We start from the raw sequence: 23144 nt of genomic DNA, 5'->3' as shown, positions 1-23144 counted from the left end.
AGAGAACAAAGGAACACTGAACACTTAAACTGCATTTATTTCAATGCAAGAAGTCTCATGGATAAGGCCGATGAACTTAGGGCATGTAAGGGAACATGGGCCTGGGATATCATTGCTATCACAGAAACATGGCTGAGGAATGGAAAAGACTGGCAGCTCGATGTTGTGGCTTTTAGATGGTACAGGAAGGACAGAAAGAGGCAAGGCAGGGGAAGGACTGGCATTTTTGATTAAGGAAAATATTATGACTGTAATTAGGAAAGATATTTCTGAGGGAACATTTAGTGAAAATATATGGGATGAAATTAGAAATAAGAAAGGGATGATCACCTTAATGGGATTGTACTATTGGCTCCCCAATAGTCAGAGGCAATTGAGAAGCAAAAATGTCGAGAGATCTCAAATATATGAAAGAATAACAAGTTTGTAATAGTATGGGATTTTAATTTTCCAAATGCTGTCTTAGACTGCCATGGTGTTAAAGGTTGTGATGGTGAAGAATTTGTTCAATTGCAAGAAAATGTTCTTTTATCAATATATAAATTTTCCAACGAGAGACAGATCAAAACTTGATCTTCTCTTGGGAAATAAGGCAGGGCAAGTGACTGAGGTGTGAGTCAGGGAACACTTTTGGACCAGTAATCATTATCCTAGTAATTTTAAAATAGTTATGTAAAAGGATAAAAGGTAAAGTTCTTAATTGGGGCAAGGCAAATGGTATGAAAGGATATGAAACAAGACCTTTCAAAAGTTGATTGGAGCAGACTGATCACAGGGAAAAGGAGGACTGACAAGTGGGAGGCCTTCCAAAGTGTGACAACCAGAGTTCAGAAACATTCTGTTCCTGTTAGAGTGAAAGGCAAGGCTGGTAAGGTTAGGGAACAATGGATGAATAAAGATGTTGAAGTTCAAGTCAAGAATAAAAAATAACCATCTATTAGAGAGACAATTGGGATCAACTGAATGTCCTGAAGAGTGTAAAGAGTGTAGGGCCATTCTTTAGAAGGAAATGAGGAAGGCAAAGAGGGGACAGGGCCTTGGCAAGTAAGGTTAAAGATAATTCAAAGAGATTCTGTAAATACATTGTTTGACGGAGAGAGGTTAGAATCCCTTAAAGACTAACGAGGTTGTCTTTGTGTTGAACCTCAAGAGATGGGAGAGATATAAATGAATATTTCGAATCAGTTTTTACTGTGAGAAAGAAATGGAGGTGAGAGTAATCATGAAATAGACATTGATGTTTTGGAAACAGTTCACAGTCCAGAAGAGGAAGTGCTGGAGATCTTAAAAAATATAAAGGCAGATAAACTTCCAGGACCTGATCAAGTGTTTCCCAGGAACTTTTGGAAGTGAGGGAGAAAATTGCAGGGCCCCTAGTAGAACTATTTGTATCATCTACAAACATGGGTGAAGAATTGGAGGACGGGGGTGTGGCTAAAATGTCATTGTTTAAGAAGGGATGTGAGGAGAAGCCTGGGAACGTTCGACCTGTGAGTCTGACTTCGGTGATGGGTAGGTTTTTAGAGATGATTCTGAAAGATAGAATTTACAGAGATTGGAGAGGAAAGAATTGATTCGAAATGGTGAGTATGGTTTAGTGTGAGGAAAATCATGTCTCACACACTTGACTGGGTTTGTTTTGAGAAGTAACCAAAATGATTGATGAGGACAGAGAAGTTGATACTGTTTGTTTAGCTTTGTGTAAAGCTTTTGATGAGGCTCTGCATGGTAGACTAATTAGTAAAGTTAGATCACATGGGATTCAGGGTGGGCTTGCCTATTGGATATATAATTGGCTTTACAGTAGAAGACAGCAGGTGGTGGTGGATCATTGTTTTTCAGATGTCGGCCTGTGATCGGCAGTGTTTCACAATGATCGGTACTAGCTCCACTTCGGTCTGTCATGTATATGAAGGATTTGGATGACAATATAGGAGGCATGGTTAGTAAGTTTGTGGATGACACCAAAATGGTAAAATGGCCAGTGAAGAAGGTTAGGAGAAAGTGAGGACTGCAGATGCTGGAGATCAGAGCTGAAAATGTGTTGCTGGAAAAGCGCAGCAGGTCAGACAGCATCCAAGGAGCAGGAGAATCGACGTTTCGGGCATGAGCCCTTCTTCAGGAAGAAGGTTACCCAAGATTGCAAAGAGATATTGATCGATTGGGTTAAAGGGTTGAGGATTGGCAGATGGATTTTAACTTGGATAAAGTTGTGGTATTGCATTGTGGTAATACAAGTAAGGAAAGGACTTAATGGTAGGGCCCTGGGTAGCGTTGTAGCGCAGAGAGACCTCAGGGTTCAGGGACATAATACTTTGAAATTTGCATCATAGGCAGACAGGGTGGTTAAGAAGGTAATGAGCATGCTTGTCTTCATTGCTCAGAACTTTGAGGATCGGAGTTCTGACATTATATTGAATTTGTACAAGACAGTGATGAGGCCTCTCCTGGATTAATGTGTGCAATTCTCATCGCCCTGTTATAGGAAGGATATTATTAAACTGGAGAGGGTTCAGGAAAGATTTACCAAGATGTTGGCAGGAATGAAGGGTTTGAGATATAAACATTGGGCTGTTGCATTGGAGGGTGAGGGATGATCTTATTGATGTTTATAAAATTATGAGGGGTATAGATAAGGTGAATGACAAGTGTCATTTCCCTTGGGTGCGGGAGTTCAAACCTGGGGGGGTGTATTTTTAAGGTGAGAGGAGAAAGATTGAAAAAGGAGATGAGGGGCAGGATTTTTAGTAGTTCATGTGTGGAATGCACTACCAGAGGAAGTGGTGGATGCAGGTACAGTTACAGTGTTTAAAATACATTTGGATAAGTTCATGAATTGGAAAGGTTTTGAGGGATATGGGCCAAGCGCAGGCAGTTGGGAATAGTTTAGTTTTGAAACATGGTCGGTGTGGCCGGGTTGGTCCGAAGGGTCTGTCTCCGTGCTGCATGACTCAATGACTCCATGAAATTATGGTATGCAGTCAAAAGACATGTCAGTCTCTTCACATGCTCACTTTGTCCTCCAGACCAGGACCTGGGACACAGCAGGGAGAAGGGTATTGTTGATGGATGGAGATACCGAGGGGCTTTTATATACAGTGGGTGTATAGTGGAGAAACTACAGAGGGGCAGTTTGGAGTAGATGAAACTGCACAGGGGAGGGCAATTAGACAGGAGCCACGGAGGGGGACAGGGGCCATGGAGGGGGACAGGGGCTAAATTTGTGTTGGGGAGAGGTTGTTCAAAATTGAAGGGGGGTGCTGATTCAGGATTGGAAGGCAGAAATAGGGAAGAAAAGGAAGGGAAAGAAAGAGAGAGAAAAAAATGAGAGAAGAAGAAAGAGCAAGAGAGTGAGAATGAACACAGAAAAAGGTAGAAAGAAGAGGCAGGAGAGAAAACTACAAAAGAAGAGGCTATCAGTAAGATAGATAGAGAGAGAGAGAGAGAGAGATAGTGTGAGAGAGAAGGTTGAGAGGGAAAGAGTGATGTAGAGTGATCCAGACAGAGGCAAAGAGAGAGACAGAGGCAAAGGGAGAGATTGAGTGAGAGAAAAGAGGCAAAATCAGATAGATGCAAACAGGTGATAAGGAAAGAGGTGATATTCACCATTCTGGTTGGTCTAAGCTCTCTGGATGGTCACTCTCACACTCACTCTCTCCCACTGAGGACTGAATCTGCTCCAGGGGCTTGCTTTCGAGATTCAACCATTCCCCACACTCTGTCACACAGAGACAGACAGAAACCCACAGATACACACTCACTGCTCAGTGCACACGGTGAGAGGGACAATGGCTGCCAGAACCCATTCGACATATCCCCAAGTCTCTCACTCAAAGCCCCTCTCTGCCCAAGTCCCAGCCCATCCAGTCAGCTCCTATCTCCCTCTACCCGGGACATATCTCCCCCAGGGATGGAGCACGGCTAGAGTCACCTCAGTGGAATTAGAGGGGCGAAGGAAGGAGGGAGGGAGGGAGGGAGTGTGAGATTATGCAGCAGGTAAACAGTTTCATCCAATCTGCCTCTGAACAAGGAGACTAAAAGAAACATAATCCAATGAATAACCAACATTAAAGAAATATAAAACATGCAACAACCAGAGAAGTATGAAGCTGGCAGATGTGGCAAAGAGTACAATCACAGAATTCTTCCTGCTCTCTTCCTTTGGATCATTCTGTGTTTTTCTCTGACCTCTCAGTTCCTTCTGCACCTTAATGGCCTCGAAGATGTGTCTGACAGTCAGAATGTTGATAAAGAGAATAAAAGAAAATGGGAACATTGGTGTTAAAAAAAGTCTGAAAATATTTAAAACTTGTCCACCAAGGGTCATAAAGGTAACTTTACATGACACAACAGTATCACCTAACATTGTTGTTCATCTTTCCAGGTTTGTGCATGAAGAAGTTGGGAATGTTCTTGAAACAAAAGAAGATGCAGATTGTTGCTAGAACCCTCATTGCAGTTTTCCCTGTGCAATACTTAGTTTTCATCTCATGTTAACAAATGGCAACAAATTGATCAAAGTAAATAGCAATGGTGACCCATGTAGAACAATCAAAGGTCAAATGGATGAGGAAATAGAGAACACCACAAACAGGAGTGATTTGCAGAAAACACAGTGGATGATAATAACGTTGAAATTGGTGAAGGATGAGATAAAAAAAACGATGAACAGTAGATCTGACACTGTCATGGCCACCAGATAGCGAGTGCTGCATGGAGAAAGGCCACATTTGCACCGAGCTAAGATTGTAATCTCTGCTAGACTTACTGTAAGAGAAAGGAAAAAAAAGAGACTTGAAGTTGTTACTCAAACATTCTCTGTGCCTGAGCCCAGACTGTAGGTAATGACACAAAGATTATGGTTGTTCCATGTCATATGAATTTTAAAGAATCTGAACCACAGCAGCAAACTCTCTGTAAATGAATCATTTGCACATTTAAAGGACATAGGAACAACATGATTAGATTAGATTAGATTAGATTAGATTACAGTGTGGAAACATGAGCAGCAGATTACTCACAGAAACACGGTCATATACTCAAGGTGGTTTTGGGTCAACAGCAGTCGATTTCACCTGCTTTTCAGGTTACTCTGACTGGCTGGCATTACCCATTAGCCCACAGCACCCACACAAAGATACCTGGGATCAGGAAAACAAGGAATAGGACACACCTAATATGGACATTGATCGCAAAATTTCTGTATTTGGTTTTGGAGTCTCCATAGTTCAATTTGCCACCAGACTTCTTTTCCCACACTGTATGAACTACAGCTCAGGGCATTGAATCACCCCACAGTATCCAGGAAGGGATGGTCGCTATGATATGGATGAGCAAATGATAGGGCATTGAGTCCCTTTCTCATGAAGGTATTCAGCAGTGGATCCATCATCATGTGCCAGATCGGATATCCACCTCAATCAGAAAAACTTCAACATTTGATACGACTCCTTCTATCTGTCCAAGATGGAACAGCACAGGCCTCACACAAATAAAATCTGAATCCCCACAACACTGGTCATGGTAACGCTCTGGTTTAGAAAGCAGACGTTTTATCTGGGTTGAAGCAAAGCTTGCTGCCTGATATCCAGGCTCATGCTCCCAAGCTGTAAGAAGAAAGAGGGTGGTGGTTGATGGGAAATGTTTATCGGGGGGTTACTGTTGGTGTACTGCAAGGATTTGTTTTGGGTCTACTGCTGTTTGTCATTTTTATAAAAGACGTGGATGAGGCTATAGAAGGATGTGTTTGCTAAATTTGCGGATGACACGAAGGTCAGTGGAGTTGTAGGTAGTGTGAAAAGATGCTGCAGGTTACATAGGTGAGCTGCAGAGCTGGAAAATAGAGTTTAATGCAGAAAAGTGTGAAGTGATTCACTTTGGAAGGAGGTACAGGAATACGGAGTACTGGGTTAATGGCAAGATTCTTGGTAGTGTGGTGAGCAAAGAGATCTCAGTGTCTTAGATTACTGACAGTGTGGAAACAGGCCCTTCAGCCCAACAAGTCCACACAGGGCCACCGAAGCGCAATCCACCCGGACCCATTCCCCTACATTTATCCCTTCACCTAACACTATGGGCAATTTAGCATGGAGAAAGTGAGGACTGCCGATGTTGGAGCTGAAGAAGCGCAGCAGGTCAGGCAGCATCAAAATCGACATTTCGGGGTTAAGCCCTTCTTCAGGCAATTTAGCGTGGCCAATTCACCTAACCGGCACATTCTTAGACTGTGGGAGGAAACCCAGGGAGAATGTGTAAACTCCACACAGTCAGTCGCCAGAGGTGGGAATTGAACCCAGGCCTCTGGTGCTGTGAGGCAGCAGTGCTAACCACTGCGCCACTGTGTCACCATATCACCATGTCTATACACATAGATCCCAGAAACTTGCGACCCATGCTGATAGGGTTATTAAGAAGGTGTACAGTGTGTTAGCTACTATTAGTAGAGGGATTGAGCTTTGGAGCCATGAGGTCATGTTGCAGCTGTACAAAACACTGGTGCAGTCGCACTTGAAATGTGGTACAGTTCTGGTCGCCATATTATAGGAAGGATGTGGAAGCATTGAAAAGGGTGCAGAGGAGATTTCCCAGGAAGTTGCCTGGTATGGAGGGAAGGACATATAAGGAAAGGCTCAGGGACTTGAAGCTGTTTTTTGTTAGAGAGAAGAAGGTTGAGAGGTGACTTTATAGAAACATACAAGATGATCAGAGGATTAGATAGGGTGGGCAGTGAGAGCCCTTTTCCTCAGATGGAGATGGCTAGCATGAGGGGACAGAGCTTTAAATTGAGGGGTGATAAATAGAGGACAGATGTCAGAGGTAGTTTCCTTCCTCAGAGAGTAGTAAGGGCATGGAATGCCCTACCTGCAACAGTAGTAGACTTGCCAACTTTGACAGCATTTAAATGGTCATTGGATAAACATATGGATGATAACGAAGTCATGTAGGTTAGATGGGCTTGAAATTGGTTTCACAAGTCGACGCAACATCGAGGGCCGAAGGGCCTGGACTGCGCTGTCATGTTCTATGTTCTATGTTCCAGGCCTAGGCTGACAAATGGCAATTAACATGCGTGCCACACAAATACAAAACAATTATCACCTCCAAGAAGAGATCACATCGATAACGCCGTGTGACATTCAAGGTTTTGCTGTTGCTGAATCCCCCACAATCAACAAGCTGGGAGTTCCCATTGAGCTGAAAATGAAATGGATTTACAATGTAAGTACTGTGGCTCCAAGAGCAGCTCAGGGGGCAGGAACACTGCAGTGAGGGATGTACCTCATGGCTCCAAAAGCCTCTCCACCATCTCCAAGGCACACGTCAGGAGTGTGATGGAATACTCCCCACTTGCCTGGATGGAAATATCTCCAAGATCCCTCAAGAAATGGGATCCCAGCATGACCAAGCAGCCATATAAAAGCACAATGTTGCAGACACTCAAAATCCCAAATGAAATCAGAAAGTGCTGGAGAAATTCAGCAAATCTGGCAACAACTGTGGAGAGAAATAGAGAGTTAACCTTTTTAGTCTAAGACTTCTTCAGAACAGTGCTGATCAGGAGTCATGTCAGACTAGAAACATTCATTCACTTTCTCTCTTCACAGGTACACCAGGCCTGCTGAGTTTCTCCAACATTTTCTCTTCTACGACAAAGTAACCAGTTTGATTAGCACCGTATTTACAAACATTCAGTCCATCCACCACCAGCGTTCAGTAGCAGCACTGAGTATCATTGACAATACACACTGCAGAGACTCACCAATGCTCCGTAGACATCATCTTCAACATCTATGACCACTACCTTCCTAAAGACAAAGACGCATGAGACCACCATGACCTGCATGTTCCCTTCCAAGCCATTCACCATCCTGACTTGGGTATATATTCCTTCAGTAAAGTCCCTGAAGTCCCAGTGGACCATAGGACTGCTCTCTCATTAGTGAGAAACAACTGGCCGTGAGTTTAACCTGAGGGTCACCGTGCCTCAGGGGAACGGTGAGGTTGGGAAGGTAGGACCTTCATGATGATCTCAGCCAGTGTGGGGATTGAACTTGTGCTGTTAACATAGAACATACTATAATACAGCATAGTACAGGCCCTTCAGCCCTCGATGTTGTGCCGACCATTTATCTGACTCTATTGTCCTCTCCTCTATGTGCCTATCCAAGAGTCGCTTAAATTGCACAAAATACGGAGGCATGGGATTGAAGGTGTTTCAGCAGTTTGGATCAGAAGTTGGCTAGTTGAAAGAAGACAGAGGGTGAAGGCTAATGGGAAATGGAGTTCGTTACTAGTGGTGTATCACAAGGATTTGTTTTGCGTCCACTGCTGTTTATCATTTTTATAAATGACCTGGATTAGGGGTAGAAAGAGGCTTTGTAAATTTGCAGATGACACTAAGGTCGGTGGAGTTGTGAATAGTGCTGAAGGATATTGCAGCTAACAGAGGGACAAAGATAAGCTGCAGATCTAGGCTGCAAAGTGAAAAATAAATTTTAATGTGGAAAAGTGTGAGGTGATTTACTTTGGAAGGAGGAACAGGAATACAGAGTACTAGGTTAATGATAAGATTCTTGTTAGTGTAGATGAGCAGAGAGATCTTGATGTCCATGTACATAGATCCTGAAAGTTGCCACCCAGGCTGTTGAAGTTGAGGCTGTTTCTGTTGGAGAGAAGAAGGCTGAGAGGTGACTTAATTGAGACATAAAAGATAATCAGAGGGCTAGATAGGGTGGACAGTGAGAGCTTTTTACCTCAAATGGTGTTGGCTGGCACAAGGGGACATAGCTTTAAATTGAGGGGTGATATATATATATATATATATAGGACAGATGTCAGGGGTAGTTTCTTTACACAGACAGTAGTAAGGGCATGGAACACTCTGCCTGCAACATTAGTAGACTCGCCAACTTTAAGGGCATTAAATGGTCATTAGATAAACATGTGGATAAAAATGGAATAGTGCAGGATAGATATGCTTCAGATTGGTTCCACAAGCCAGCATAACATCAGCGGCCGAAGGGCATGTACTGCGTTGTAATGTTCCTAATGTATCTGACTCTACTCCCACTGCTGGCAGTACATTCCACACACTCACCACTGTCTGTGTTAAGAATCTGCCTCTGACATCTCACCTAAACCTCCCTCTAATCACCTTAAAATTATGGTCCCCCCATAATGATCATTTCCGCCCAAGGAAAAAGTCTCTGTCTATTCCCTCTATCTGTGCCTTTCATCATCCTGTACACCTCTACCAAGTCAGCTCTCATCGTTCTTCACTCCAGTGGGAAAAGCCTTAGCTCCCTCAACCTTTCTTCATAAACATGCCCTCCTGTCCAGGCAGTATCCTGGTAAATTTCCTCTGCACCCTCTTGAAAGCTCCCACATCCTTCTTATAATGAGGCAACCAGAACTGAACACAATATTCCAAGTATGGTCTAACCAGGGCTCTGTAGAGCTGCAGCATAACCTCACGGCTCTTAAACTCCATCCCTCTGCTAATGAAAACAAACACACTATACGTCGTCTTAACAATTGTGGGAGGGGTGGGGTGATGACTTTGAGGGATCTATAGACATGGAAACCCAAGATCCCTCTGTCCCTCCACACTGCTAAGAATCCTGCCTTTAACCCTGCATTCTGCATTCCAATTTGACCTTCCAAAATGAATCACTTCACACTTTTCCAGCTTCAACTCCATTTGACATTTATCAGCCCAGTTCTGCATCCTAAAAAATGTGTGTTGCTGGAAAAGTGCAGGAGGTCAGGCAGCATCCAACGAGCAGGAGAATCGATGTTTTGGGCATAAGCCCTTCATCAGGAATTGGCTTATGCCCGAAATGTCAATTCTCCTGCTCCTTGGATTCTGCCTGACCTGCTGCGCTTTTCCAGCAACACATTTTTCAGCTCTGATCTCCAGCATCTGCAGTCCTCACTTTCTCCCAGTTCTGCATCCTGTCAATGTCCCGTTGTAACCTACAGCAGTCCTCCGCACTATCCACCACCCCACCAAACTTCATGTCATCGTCAAACTTACTAAACAACTTTCCACTTCCTCATCCAGGTCATTTATAAAAATCACAAAGAGCAGAGGTCCCAGAACCGATCTCTGTACAACGTCACTGATCACCAAGCTCCAGCCTGAATACTTTCCATCTATACCAGGCTCTGTCTTCTATGGACCAGCCTTTTCTGTATTCAGACAGCCAAATTTCCCTGTATCCTATGCCTCCTTACTTGTAAATGAGCCTACATTGTGGAACCTTATCAAAAGCATTGCTAAAATCCATGTGCACCACATCCACTGCTTGACTTTCCTCAATGTGTTTTGTCACATCTTCAAAGGATACAATAAGGTTTGTGAGGCATGACCTGCCCCTCACAAAGCCATGCTGACTATGTCTAACCAAGCTATGGTTTTCTAATTAATCATAAATCCTGTCTCTCAGAATCCTCTCCAATAATTTGCCCAACACAAACATAAAACTGACTGGTCTGTAATTCCCAAGATTTCATGCTGTCCTCACAAATGTAAAGTTCCTTCTTAGTAGTAAATATTGAAGGAAATTATTCATTGAGGACTGACACTACCTCCTCCGACACCAAACACAAATTCCCTGCACTCTCCCTGATCGGCCTACCCTCAGTCTGGTCATCCTCTTGTTCCTCACACAAGTGTGCAACACCTTGGGGTTTTCCTGCATCCCACCTCCTTAAGCCTTTTCATGCCCCCTCCTGGCTCTCATCAGTCCATTCTTCACCAAGGCCCACATCCTGCCTACAACAGTTAAAGACTCACCAGCCTTAAGGGCATTTGAATGGTGATTGGATAAACATATGGATTAAAATGGAATAGTGTCAAATAGATGGGCTTCAGATTTTTTCCACAGGTCAGCGCAACATCGAGGGCCGAAGGGCCTGTTCTGCGCTCTAATGTTCTATCCTCTATTTTAGTGACCAATTGATCACTAAAAGGCTGAAGGGTGAGGACAAAGGAGAGACCCGCAGAGACCCAGAGATGGAGAGCAGAAGGAAGACTGTGATTCTGCTCTTCACCATCTCTGGGAGCTTCACCCTCCCATGGTTCATCAATGTTGTAGATTTCTGATATTATGTCCTTCAAGGCATCAATCCTGATGATTACCCACCGTTTCTGTTTGTGTTCAGTGTTGTTGGTTACATGCTGCAGAGGTTACATTGTTGTACAAACAGATTTATTTATGCAGCAACGTTTTCTACGTTCAGAGGGAAGATCGGTATCACAGTAAAACCTCTGGCTACACAAATTCATTATGTTCTGAATAAATAAAATTCTTCATTGAAGCCAAAGGGATGGTCCCATTGTTCCCAGACTGTGGAATGATATTTTTCATTGACCCGTGGGATATGGGCAGCGCTGGGTGGGCCAGCGTTTTTTGCCCGTCCCTAGTTGCGCCTTGAGAAGGTGATGGTGAGCTGTCTTCTCGAACTCACTGCACTCCATGTGATGTAGGTAGACCCACAATGTGCCCCTTAGGGAGGGAGTTCCAGGACTTTGACCCAATGACACTGAAGGTACGGCGATATGTTTCCAAGTCAGGATTGTGAGTGGTTTGGAGGGGAACTCGTAGGGGGTGGTGTTCCCATGTATCTGCTGCCCTTGTCCTTCTAGATGGAAGTGGTTGGGGGTTTGGAAGGTGCTGGCTGAGGATCATAGGTGAATTTCTGGGAAATCCTGTGGCTGGTACACACAGTTGTCATGGAGCGTCAGTGGTGGAGGGAGTGGATGCTTGTGGATGTGGTGCCAATCAAACCAAGGCCACTTTGTCCTGGCTGGTGTTGATCTCTTGAGTATTGTTGGAGCTGCCCCCATCCAGGCAAATGGGGAGCTATTCCATCACATTCGTGACAGAGAGTCCCTGTCCCAGTGCGGGATCCTGCTGATTCCCCATCGGAGCACAACCCAGTGGAATTGTCAGGGACAATGGCCTTTCCCACTGGGGAATTCCTGTCAGCTTGAAACCCTGTGTAAATCTCCATCAAAATCAAATCCTTTGGAGTGTTCCGCTGTAATTAGATAGAATAGTTCATCAGAAAATGGTTGTCTATTAAATACGTGGTCTCCCTTCTCAGCAACAATTTAACAGACCCCCATCCTCCTGCCACAAACAGCCACCTATAAGCTGTCTCAATGTGAGAAATTGTAGCAGGTGATCACATGACATCATCAGACCCCACCCACCAAACATTTAATTATGCAGCAACTTTGTCTCGGTTCAGAGTGAAGTTCAGGAACACAATAAATACGGATAGACTTTACACCTATTGTTAGAAAAGCTGAGCTATTTTGAGAATGAAATTAAAAAGAACTTCTGGGGTTTACATTTCAAAGAACAGAAACCAGCAAATCCCATTCTAAAAGTTGAAAGATTTAATTTAAAATTGTTGAATGTATCACATTCCCCATGACACTGGACTACTTTGTCTATAAATTCTGATATTAAAATCCACAACAACCTGATGAAGGTGCAACGCTCCGAAAGCTAGTGTTTCCAAATCGGCCTGTTGGACTATAACCTGCTGTTGTGTAATTTTTAACTGTGTCCTTTCTAGACAGACTGAGCCTTGGATTTGTATCTGGATATCTTCAGTTCACCGTTACCCAAGTGAAACGATCAGAAGTTATTGTGTTCCTGCTGAACCACAGCAAACACTGGGACAGAAAGAAATATCAGCCCATCTTTATGAATGAGTTTTGTTTCAGATGCCAAAGATTAGACAGGAATTTAAAAATAATGTTGCAGAAGATCTACCCTCGGGCAAGAATCCAGTTGTATCCCTTGGACATGAACCAGTGTTTGTATCTGGTTTAGGTCAGGAGAAGCCAACGTGCGAGTTCGAAGTAAAACAATCTCAGGCTCAGTCTGTCCAGAGAGGAGAAGGTAATAAACAGCTCACAGGAACAGGGGAAATGTACAGTGCAGGAGGAGGCCTTTCAGCCAATGCCTTGGTACTAATAGAAAGCAGGGCACCAGTCTCACCCACTTCCCAGCTGTTGGGATGGAGCCTGTAAAGTTCTGACCCTTAGGCCCCTATCCAAGATTTTATTTAAACTTAGTGAAGGTCTTGTTAGCTTTGAAGCAGTGAGTACCAAACACTTACTCCCTGTGAGGTGAATAATCATTTTCAACTGCCTTCTAACATTTACATCTCAGGCCCATTGTTACTGAGCCCCCTGTTAACAGAGATTAACCTGTCATCATGGAAACCAACCGAGTCGCTCCGTGCTAAACTATTTCCCTTTCAATCCATTCTTCCTGAAGTAAAGATCCAAAACTCTGCAGTATTTCCTCTGTGCCATCTCACCAAAGCACTGTCCAGTTGTAGGAACTCTCAACTCCAACTAATCTCCAACCTCATCAAGCAAATGCTTTTCTTTCTCCTTCCTAACCATGTGCTGTGTCTGTGTGAGAACTATTTTTTATTTGTATAGATCACCCAGACTGCCTTGTATCACAACATTCACCAACTATCTTCAGTTAATGAATATTTCACTTTTCCATGCAGTATACCAGATGGACGATATACAGTCGTATACTCATACCATCTGCCATTTATTTTGTTCACTCACCTTAACATCGTGTTTCCTTTGCAGACTCTTATTGTCCAACTCATTCATTTCCTTTTTGACACTGTATTAGTGTGAGTACAGTTTGTAAATATGAAGGGCCCAGCACTGATCTCTGACACTCTCCTTGTAATAGTTTGATGACCTGAAACTGACCCATTCTTTCCTGAATCTGTTTCTCGTCATGATTTAATTCTAACTCTAAAGTAATAACCCCATCATCATGTGTTCTCATATTGGGTTGTAACATTATTTCTGGAATATTATACACTCCTTTAGAAATGTAAACCTGCTGCATCTGCTGACTGTCCTTTATCCATCCTGCTTGATTTATCCCCATAGGATACGGGTTAATGGTCATCATGCTGTATTTTTCATCAAACACTGATCACTTTGCTTCATTTCAACATATTCTGCCCCAAACTCCTCAAAGGGCATTTCAGCAATGTTTACCCCTTGATAAATGTTAGACTAACACATGGATTATTTCCTGCTTTCTGTTTTCCATCGTTGGGTTGAGGAGGAAAGTCATCCACTGTAATCTCAGTCAGTGACAGGGATTGACCCTCAGTCAGTGACAGGGATTGACCCTCAGTCAGTGACAGGGATTGAACCTCAGTCAGTGACAGGGATTGAACCTCAGTTAGTGACAGGGATTGAATCTCAGTCAGTGACAGGGATTGACCCTCAGGCAGTGACAGGGATTGAACCTCAGTCAGTGACAGGGATGGAACCTCAGTCAGTGACAGGGATTAACCCTCAGTCAGTGACAGGAATTGAACCTCAGTTAGTGACAGGGATTGAATCTCAGTTAGTGACAGGGATTGACCCTCAGTCAGTGACAGGGATTGAACCTCAGTCAGTGACAGGGATTGAACCTCAGTTAGTGACAGGGATTGAACCTCAGTCAGTGACAGGGATTGACCCTCAGGCAGTGACAGGGATTGAACCTCAGTCAGTGACAGGGATTGAACCTCAGTCAGTGACAGGGATTGACCCTCAGTCAGTGACAGGGATTGAATCTCAGTCAGTGACAGGGATTGACCCTCAGTTAGTGACAGGGATTGGATCTCAGTTAGTGACAGGGATTGACCCTCAGTCAGTGACTGGGATTGAACCCATGCTGTTGACATCACTGTGCATTTCAAAGCAGCTCTCCGCTAACCAACACACTCTCACAGTGAGAATGGAATCAGAAATTGGCATTCCCATCCAACTGGGAAATGGAGGTGAGGCTGGACTACTGCTCAAAGATTAAAGTGGAGATGCTGGTGAACAAAAAGAGGCTGTTGTGGTGTTAGCCCCTGGCAGGTTAAACCGTGAGAACAATTTGACTGGACGGAGGGTAACCACCATCAGGACTGTTACCCCCTGAGAAATGAGCAGGTATCAAACAAAGCCGACAGTTTGAAAAATGTATTCCAAGAACGTTTCATTTTCACAAGTGGAATCCTTCTTATCTGTAATAGAACAGGCCATTCTGAGTGAGACCACAGGTTGGCATTTACTCAGTCTGGGAAGAAAGTTTCAGTTTAATGTGTTTTTTAACCAAAGTCAATATCAAAATGAAGGGAGATTTCATCACCTTCTTCATCTCTTTCCTGAATTTGGTTTTGGGTAGCTGCATAATTACATGTGTTTGTGCAGAAACTCAAATACATTAGAATGTCCCCAGTATCAGTGGCGATGTATGTTGGAGCTGTATAAGCACCTCGGTAATGTACTGTCACTGTCATTTTACTGGTTAAAAAGTTAATGATGGCTGTAAGCCACAAAAGGACAAAACTGCCTGATAGACTGAACAGTAAAACTATGGATTTCCTTCTGAGTTTCATCTCTGTGTCAGTGCTGTTCTCATTGCTGAGTTCCCACAATCCCCTGCAGGCTCTGCTGTCCACTAAATACACCTTTTGTTCAAGAGTTAAACAGTAATCTCAAACAAAAAGGCAGCCATGCAACTGAAATCCTTTTCACCCAGGAGGCTGCCTCACCTGCAGTTAATGTGTAAAAGGTCACATTGGAGCGACAGCCTCAGGCAGCGTTGGAAATTATTCAGCCAGGGTCATATGGAAACCAGCAGGATGTGTTCTGTAAAGCAATCAGGGCAGGGAATGCTGTCATCATCAGAGCAGCAGTTCGCACTGTGCAATAGTCTGCTTTAAATATCTGACAACAGATAGTTACAAAACGGTCAATTGTATAGAAGGACAGTCACCAAGACTGACATATCCAATGTGGCAGGAATAAAACACAGGATGACTTTACAATCTGCAGCGTAGGACAGAAATGAATCTGGAACGTGATATCTCAAAACGTGATACAACACCGAAAAACAGGACCAGGAAATCTGCAGTTGCCATGGAGAAAATGTACACCAAGATACGTTTGGAATGTCCACACTTTCCATTGGAGAGAATGATGATGGTCAGTCGGTTTGTTGTTTGTTGTTTATTGGAAGAAGGAGAGAGAAGAGATAGCAAGGAGGACCTTTATATTAAAATAAAATCACTGAAATGTTTGGGGTGTATTGGGTTGTGATATTCCATAGAGTTCACCACAGATTTGTTTTCACACGACAGATCAATGCTCCTGACAATTTGTCTGAGGAAAATAAATCTTTGAAGATTTAATACACTTGTTCTTTCAACAAACTTTACTTCCTATATATTAGATATAACTTCTTGATAATTGCTGAATATGTGTAGATTCCAGTAAAATGTTCAGTTTCATCACAAACATTACATTAAAGTCTTCAGACTTGATTTTCTTTGCTGATCCTCATCCTAGGGGAGTTGCTCAGTAAATAAGGAGTATTCCCGAAATCTGTTCCATGAATACTATGCGTTGCCTTACTGGAAATGCCAAAGGTTGCAATAACAGGAGAATGAATGTTCTTTATCTGGAAAGTGTCCCCCTGTTCTTTTATGAAGAATGAGCAAATTCCTTCAAGTTTTCTGGTTCCAAGTGAAAACATCTGAGATCCTTAATTTAACCTCCTTTATAGATCTGGCCATGTCCCTGGGAGGAAATGAGGGGGTGGAAGGTGACATCACCAGAACAGCTGAAGATGGAGTCACAGGGAGAATGGAATGGAATCCTTACAGGAGTCAGGATGTGAGGAAGTGTATTCCAGGTTACTGTGGGAGTCCATGTGTTTGGAATGGATATTGATGTACAGCCTTTCCCCAGAAATGGAAACAGAGAGGCCAAGGAAGGGAAAAGTCAGAAATGTGGCCTTGAGGGAAAGACAGAAATTGGAAACAAATTAATATATTTCTCCTCTAATTCTGGCGAGAGCAGGAATAGCAGCAATTGCAGCATCAACAGGTTGGAGAAAGAGCTAAATAGGACTGCGCCAAGAACTATTCCACCTTCCCCACAAAGACACAGATACACTGGGACCCGTGCAGGTAGCCAGAAGTAACCCTTTGACTTGGAGAAAGTGAGGCAAGTGAAAGGGAAACGGTTCCAAATGAGCTGAGCCAGGTGGATGGGAACGGTGGGGGATGGGGACTCTTTCTGAGGCAGAAGCAGAGAACCTTCAGACCATCCTGATGGGAGATGGATGGGCAGAGGGATCATACACCGCTCTCCCATCCCCCACCCCCCACCCCATGGTGAACAGGAGGCAGCTCGGGCCAAAGGGAAACAAACCCAGCAATTGGCAAACTCACCTCAAGCTCCAACACTATCGGATATGTAAGTGTTGCTTCAAGCCCCAGCACTATCGGATATGTAAGTGTTGCGTCAAGCCCCAACACTATCGGATATGTAAGTGCTGCTTCAAGCCCCAGCACTATCGGATATGTAAGTGCTGCTTCAAGCCCCAACACTATCGGATATGTAAGTGTTGCTTCAAGCCCCAGCACTATCGGATATGTAAGTGTTGCTTCAAGCCCCAGCACTATCGGATATGTAAGTGTTGCTTCAAGCCCCAGCACTATACGATACGTAAGTGCTGCTTCAAGCCCCAGCACTATCGGATATGTAAGTGTTGCTTCAAGCCCCAGCACTATCGGATATGTAAGTGTTGCTTCAAGCCCCAGCACTATCGGATATGTAAGTGCTGCTTCAAACCCCAGCACTATCGGATATGTAAGTGTTGCTTCAAGCCCCAGCACTATCGGATATGTAAGTGTTGCTTCAAGCCCCAACACTATCGGATATGTAAGTGCTGCTTCAAACCCCAGCACTATCGGATATGTAAGTGTTGCTTCAAGCCCCAGCACTATCGGATATGTAAGTGTTGCTTCAAGCCCCAACACTATCGGATATGTAAGTGTTGCTTCAAGCCCCAGCACTATCGGATATGTAAGTGTTGCTTCAAGCCCCAACACTATCGGATATGTAAGTGTTGCTTCAAGCCCCAGCACTATCGGATATGTAAGTGTTGCTTCAAGCCCCAACACTATCGGATATGTAAGTGTTGCTTCAAGCCCCAGCACTATCGGATATGTAAGTGCTGCTTCAAGCCCCAACACTATCGGATATGTAAGTGTTGCTTCAAGCCCCAACACTATCGGATATGTAAGTGTTGCTTCAAGCCCCAGCACTGTCGGATATGTAAGTGTTGCTTCAAGCCCCAGCACTATCGGATATGTAAGTGTTGCTTCAAGCCCCAACACTATCAGATATGTAAGTGTTGCTTCAAGCCCCAACACTATCGGATATGTAAGTGTTGCTTCAAGCCCCAACACTATCGGATATGTAAGTGTTGCTTCAAGCCCCAACACTATCGGATATGTAAGTGTTGCTTCAAGCCCCAGCACTATCGGATATGTAAGTGTTGCTTCAAGCCCCAACACTATCAGATATGTAAGTGTTGCTTCAAGCCCCAACACTATCGGATATGTAAGTGTTGCTTCAAGCCCCAACACTATCGGATATGTAAGTGCTGCTTCAAGCCCCAACACTAACAGATATGTGGATCACTTGGGTATGTTTTGCAGTAAGGAGACATGATACAAGAGGGACGGGTTACACCTTAATAGTTGGGAGACCAGCATTCTGGCAGGCAGGTTTGCCACTACAGCCCAGATGTGTTTAAACTCAGTAATGGGTGGGAGGGGACAAACTGGAAATTCAAGAAGGAAGTTAAAGGGAAAGTGATAATAACAGAAGTTCAGAAAGACAACAGAAACAATGGAGCAGAAAACTCAAGAAGGGTGAGGGGAGTAACAAATTAAAACTATTATATATGAATGTACGAAGCATAAGAAATAAGGTGGAAGAGTTTGAGGCTCAGTTGGAAATTGGCAGGTGTGGTGTTGTGGGGATAGCTGAGATGTGGCTTCAAGAGGCCAGGGCCTGGGAAATGAATATTCAAGGCTATCTACGCTATCGAGAGGTCAGACTAATGGGCAGAGGATGTGGGGTAGCCACATTAGTGAGGAATGATATTCGGCCCCTTGCGAGGGGGGGAGGGGGGGGGATATAGAATAAGGAGTTGTAGAGTCAGTCTGGATAGAGCTGAGAAATTGTCAGGGTAGAAAGACCCTAATGGGAGTTAGCTGCAGGCCCCCAAATAGTAGTCTGGATGTAGGGTGTAAGTTGAATAAGGAGTTGAAATTGACTGTTGCAAAGTTATGTGGGGGATTTCGACATGCAGGTAGTCTGGGAGAATCAGGATGGTACTGGACACCAAGAAATGGAGCTTGTGGAGTGCCTCCAAGATAGATTCTTAAAACAGCTTGTAGTGGAGCCTACCAGGGAGAAGGCAATTCTAGATCTGGTGTTGTGCAACAAACTGGATTTGATCAGGGACCTCAAAGCAAAGGAGCCATTAGGAAAGTATGAAAGTAACCACCCCAACGCACACAAACAAAGCTGCATCAGGACACTATTCAAAAGGGCCACAACACACTGCAATGCACCAGAACTGCAAAAAGAAGAAGAGGAACACCGATGCAAGGTAATTGCCAAAAACAGATACCCGCGCAACTTCATCAGCAGATGCATAAGAGAAAGACCATGGAACGAGGACATACCACAACCAAAAGGACTAGCCACACTACCATACATCAGGAGCATCTCAGAACTGACTGCCAGACTACTGCAGTCATAACAGCACACAAACCAACATCCACGCTCAGACAACAACTCACCAGAACGAAGGACCCGATACCCAACATGAGCAAGACGAATGTAGTGTACAAAATACCATGCAAGGATTGCACTAATCACTATATAGGACAAACAGGAAGACAGCTAACAGTCCGCATACATGAACATCAACTAGCCACGAAACGACACGACCAGCTATCCTTAGTACCACACACACAGACAACAAGCAACATGAATTTGACTGGGACAACACTACTATCATAGGGCAAGCCAGACAGAGAACAGCCAGGGAATTCCTAGAGGCATGGCATTCGTCCACAAACTCCATCAACAAACACATCGACCTGGACCCAATATACCAACCACTACAGCGGACAGCTGAAACTGACAACTGGAAGCGGCAGGGACAGACCACTATAAACACCGGAGGAAACATCAAAGAAGCGCTTCGCAGGAGGCTCCCAAGCACCGATGATGTCGCCTAGCCAGGGGACGAAACGTTTGCAACAAAAACTTCCAGCTCTGCGAACAGAACCACAACAACGAGCACCCGAGTTACAAATCTTCACACAAACTTTGAGCCATTAGGAGGTAGTGACCATAATATGATAAGTTTCAATCTGCAATTTGAGAGGGAGAAGGGAGAATCGGAAGTGTCTGTATTGCAATTGAACAAAGGGAACTATGGAGCTCTTAGGAAGGAGCTTAATGGTTCAATACCCTACCAGGGATGGCAGTGGAACACCAATGGCAGGTATTTCTGGATATAATGCAGGAGGTGCAGGATCAGATCATTCCAAAGAGGAAGAAAAATCCTGACAGGAGGCAGGGGGGGCCGTGGCTGATGAGGGAAGTTAAGGACTGGAAAAAAAAAGAAAAGAAAAGAAATGTGGCACAACAAAGATGAGAGGGAAGCCGGAGGACCGGGAAGCTTTTAAAGAGCAACCGAGGATAACTAAAAAGGCAATAGGCAGAGAAAAAATGAGGTACAAAGACAAACTGGCCAAAAATATAAAGGAGAATAGTAAAAGCTTTTTTAGATATGTGACAAGAAAAACAAAGATTACAACTAAAATTGGGCCCTTGAAGACAGAAACAGGTGAATTTATTATGGGGAACAAGGAAATAACAGAAGGGTTGAATAGGTACTTTGGATCTATCTTCACTGGGAAGACACAAGCAATCTCCCAGATGTAATAGTGGCTGAAGGACCGGGTGTAATGGATGAACTGAAGGGAATTTATATTCAACAGGAAATGGTGTTGGATAGACTGTTAGGTCTGAAGACTGTTCAGTCCCTGGGACCTGATGGTCTTAAGCAGATGGCTCTAGAAATCATGGATACATTGGTAACCATTTTCTAATGTTCTATAGATTCAGGATCAGTTCCTGCGAATTGGAGGGTGGCTAATGTTGTCCCACTTTTCAAGAAAGGAGGGAGAGAGAAAACAGGGAATTATAGACCAGCTAGCCTGACATCAAGGGTGGGAAAGATGCTGGAGTCACTTATAAAAGATGAAATTATGACTCATTTGGATAGCAATAAAAGGAGAGGTCAGAGTCAGCATGGATTTACAAAGGGGAAATCATGCTTGACTAATCTTCTGGAATATTTTGAGGATGTAACAATGAAGATTGACTGGTACAATAAGTCACAGTTTGAAGATATTAGGAGGAAGGTTTAAAGGAGATATCAGAGATAGGTTCTTTACACAGAGAGTTGTGAATGCATGGAGTGCGTTGCCAGCTGTGGTGGTGGAAGCAGAGTCATTGGGGATATTTAAATGACTGCTGGGCATGCACATGGATAGCAGTGAGTTGAGGGGTGCGTAGGTTAAGGTACTATCTTTGACATTAGGATTAAATCTTGGCACAACATCGTGGGCAAAAGGGCCTGTTCTATGCTGTACTTTCCTATGTTCTATGTTCTTAAATGGACAAGGGAGAGCCAATGGATGTCATGTACCTGGGCTTTCAGAAACCTTTGATAAAGTCCCACAAAGGAGATTAGTGAGCAAAATTAGGCTACATGGTATTGGGGGCAAAATACTGATTTGGACTGAAAATTGGCTGGCTGACAGGAAACAAAGAGTAGTGATAAACAGGTCCCTTTTCGAATGGCAGGCGGTGAGGTGACCAGTGGGGTGCCACAAGGTTCAGTGCTGGGAGCACAGCTGTTTACAATAAACATTAATGATATAGATGAAGGTATTAAATGTAATATTAGCAAATTTGCTGATGACACAAAACTGGGTGGCAAGGTGAGTTGTGAGGAGGATGTTATGAGAATACAGGGTAACTTGGACAGGTGGATGGATGCTTGGCAGATGCAGTTTAACGTGGATAAATGTGTGGTTATTCACTTTGGTGGCAAGAACAGGAAGGCAGATTACTATCTAAATGGAGTCAAGTTAGGTAAAGGGGATGTAAAACGAGATCTAGGTGATCTTGTGCATCAGGACAAAATGAGGACCGGAGATGCTGGAGATCAGAGCTTAAAAATGTGTTGCTAGAAAAGCGCAGCAGGTCAGGCAGCATGAAGGGCTTTTGCCCGAAACGTCAATTCTCCTTTGATGCTGCCTGACCTGCTTTTCCAGCAACACATTTTTAAGTTCTTGTACATCAGTCAATGAAAGCAAACATGCAGGTACAGCAGGCAGTGAAGAAAGCGAATAGCATACTGGCCTTCAAAACAGGAGGAATTGAGTATTGGAGCAAAGAAGTCCTTCTGCAGCTGTACAGGGCCCTGGTGAGACCACACCTGGAGTATTGTGTGCAGTTTTGGTCTCCAAGTTTGAGGAAGGACATTCTGGTTATTGAGGGAATGCAGTGTAGGTTCACGAGGTCAATTCCTGGAATGGCGGGACTATCATATGTTGAAAAATTGGAGAGACTGGGCTTTTATCACGAGTTGAGATGGTTGAGAAGGGATGTGATTGAGAAGTATAAGATTATTAAAGGATTGGACTCTTTAGAGGCAGGAAGCAAGTTTCTGTTGATGGGTGTGTCCAGATCCAGAAGACATAGTTTAAAAATAAGGAGTAGGCCATTGAGAACAGAGTTGAGGAGAAACTTCTTCACCCAGAGAGTGGTGGATATATGGTTTGCTCTGCCCCAGAAGGCAGTGGAGGCCAAGTCTCTGGATACTTTCAAGAAAGAGATGGATAGAGCTCTTAAAGACAGTGGAATCAAGGATTATGGGGATAAGACAGGAACAGGATACTGACTGTGGATGGTCAGCCATGATCATAATGAATGGTGGTGCTGACTCGAAGGGCAGAATGGCCTACTCCTGCACCTATTGTCTACTGTCTATTGTCTTTTGTAAGTGCGGCTTCCAATTGCTTTCCATTTCAATAAACCACAGTGCTCCCTTGTAATCATTACCCCACCACACTATGAGCCTTTACCTCCTGCCATGACATTTGCTGGGTCATTTTAAGGGATAAAAGCTCAGCTCAGGGCAGTCCCCTTT

The 23144-nt window shown here is 43.9% G+C and overlaps 1 pseudogene; it reads right to left on the bottom strand.

Annotated features, from left to right (window-relative positions):
• LOC148133959 (beta-1,3-galactosyl-O-glycosyl-glycoprotein beta-1,6-N-acetylglucosaminyltransferase 3-like) overlaps window positions 1–7867 on the bottom strand; it is a 41449-nt pseudogene extending 33582 nt beyond the window's left edge.
• Between the last annotated feature and the right edge of the window lie 15277 nt (window positions 7868–23144).

This window comes from Chiloscyllium plagiosum, unplaced genomic scaffold (assembly GCF_037043375.1).
Source record: "Chiloscyllium plagiosum isolate Xiang-an unplaced genomic scaffold, Cpla_swu_hap1 HiC_scaffold_162, whole genome shotgun sequence".
NCBI lineage: Eukaryota > Metazoa > Chordata > Chondrichthyes > Orectolobiformes > Hemiscylliidae > Chiloscyllium > Chiloscyllium plagiosum.
Note: the sequence above shows the minus strand (reverse complement) of the source record. Positions and strands in the feature narration are given on the sequence as shown.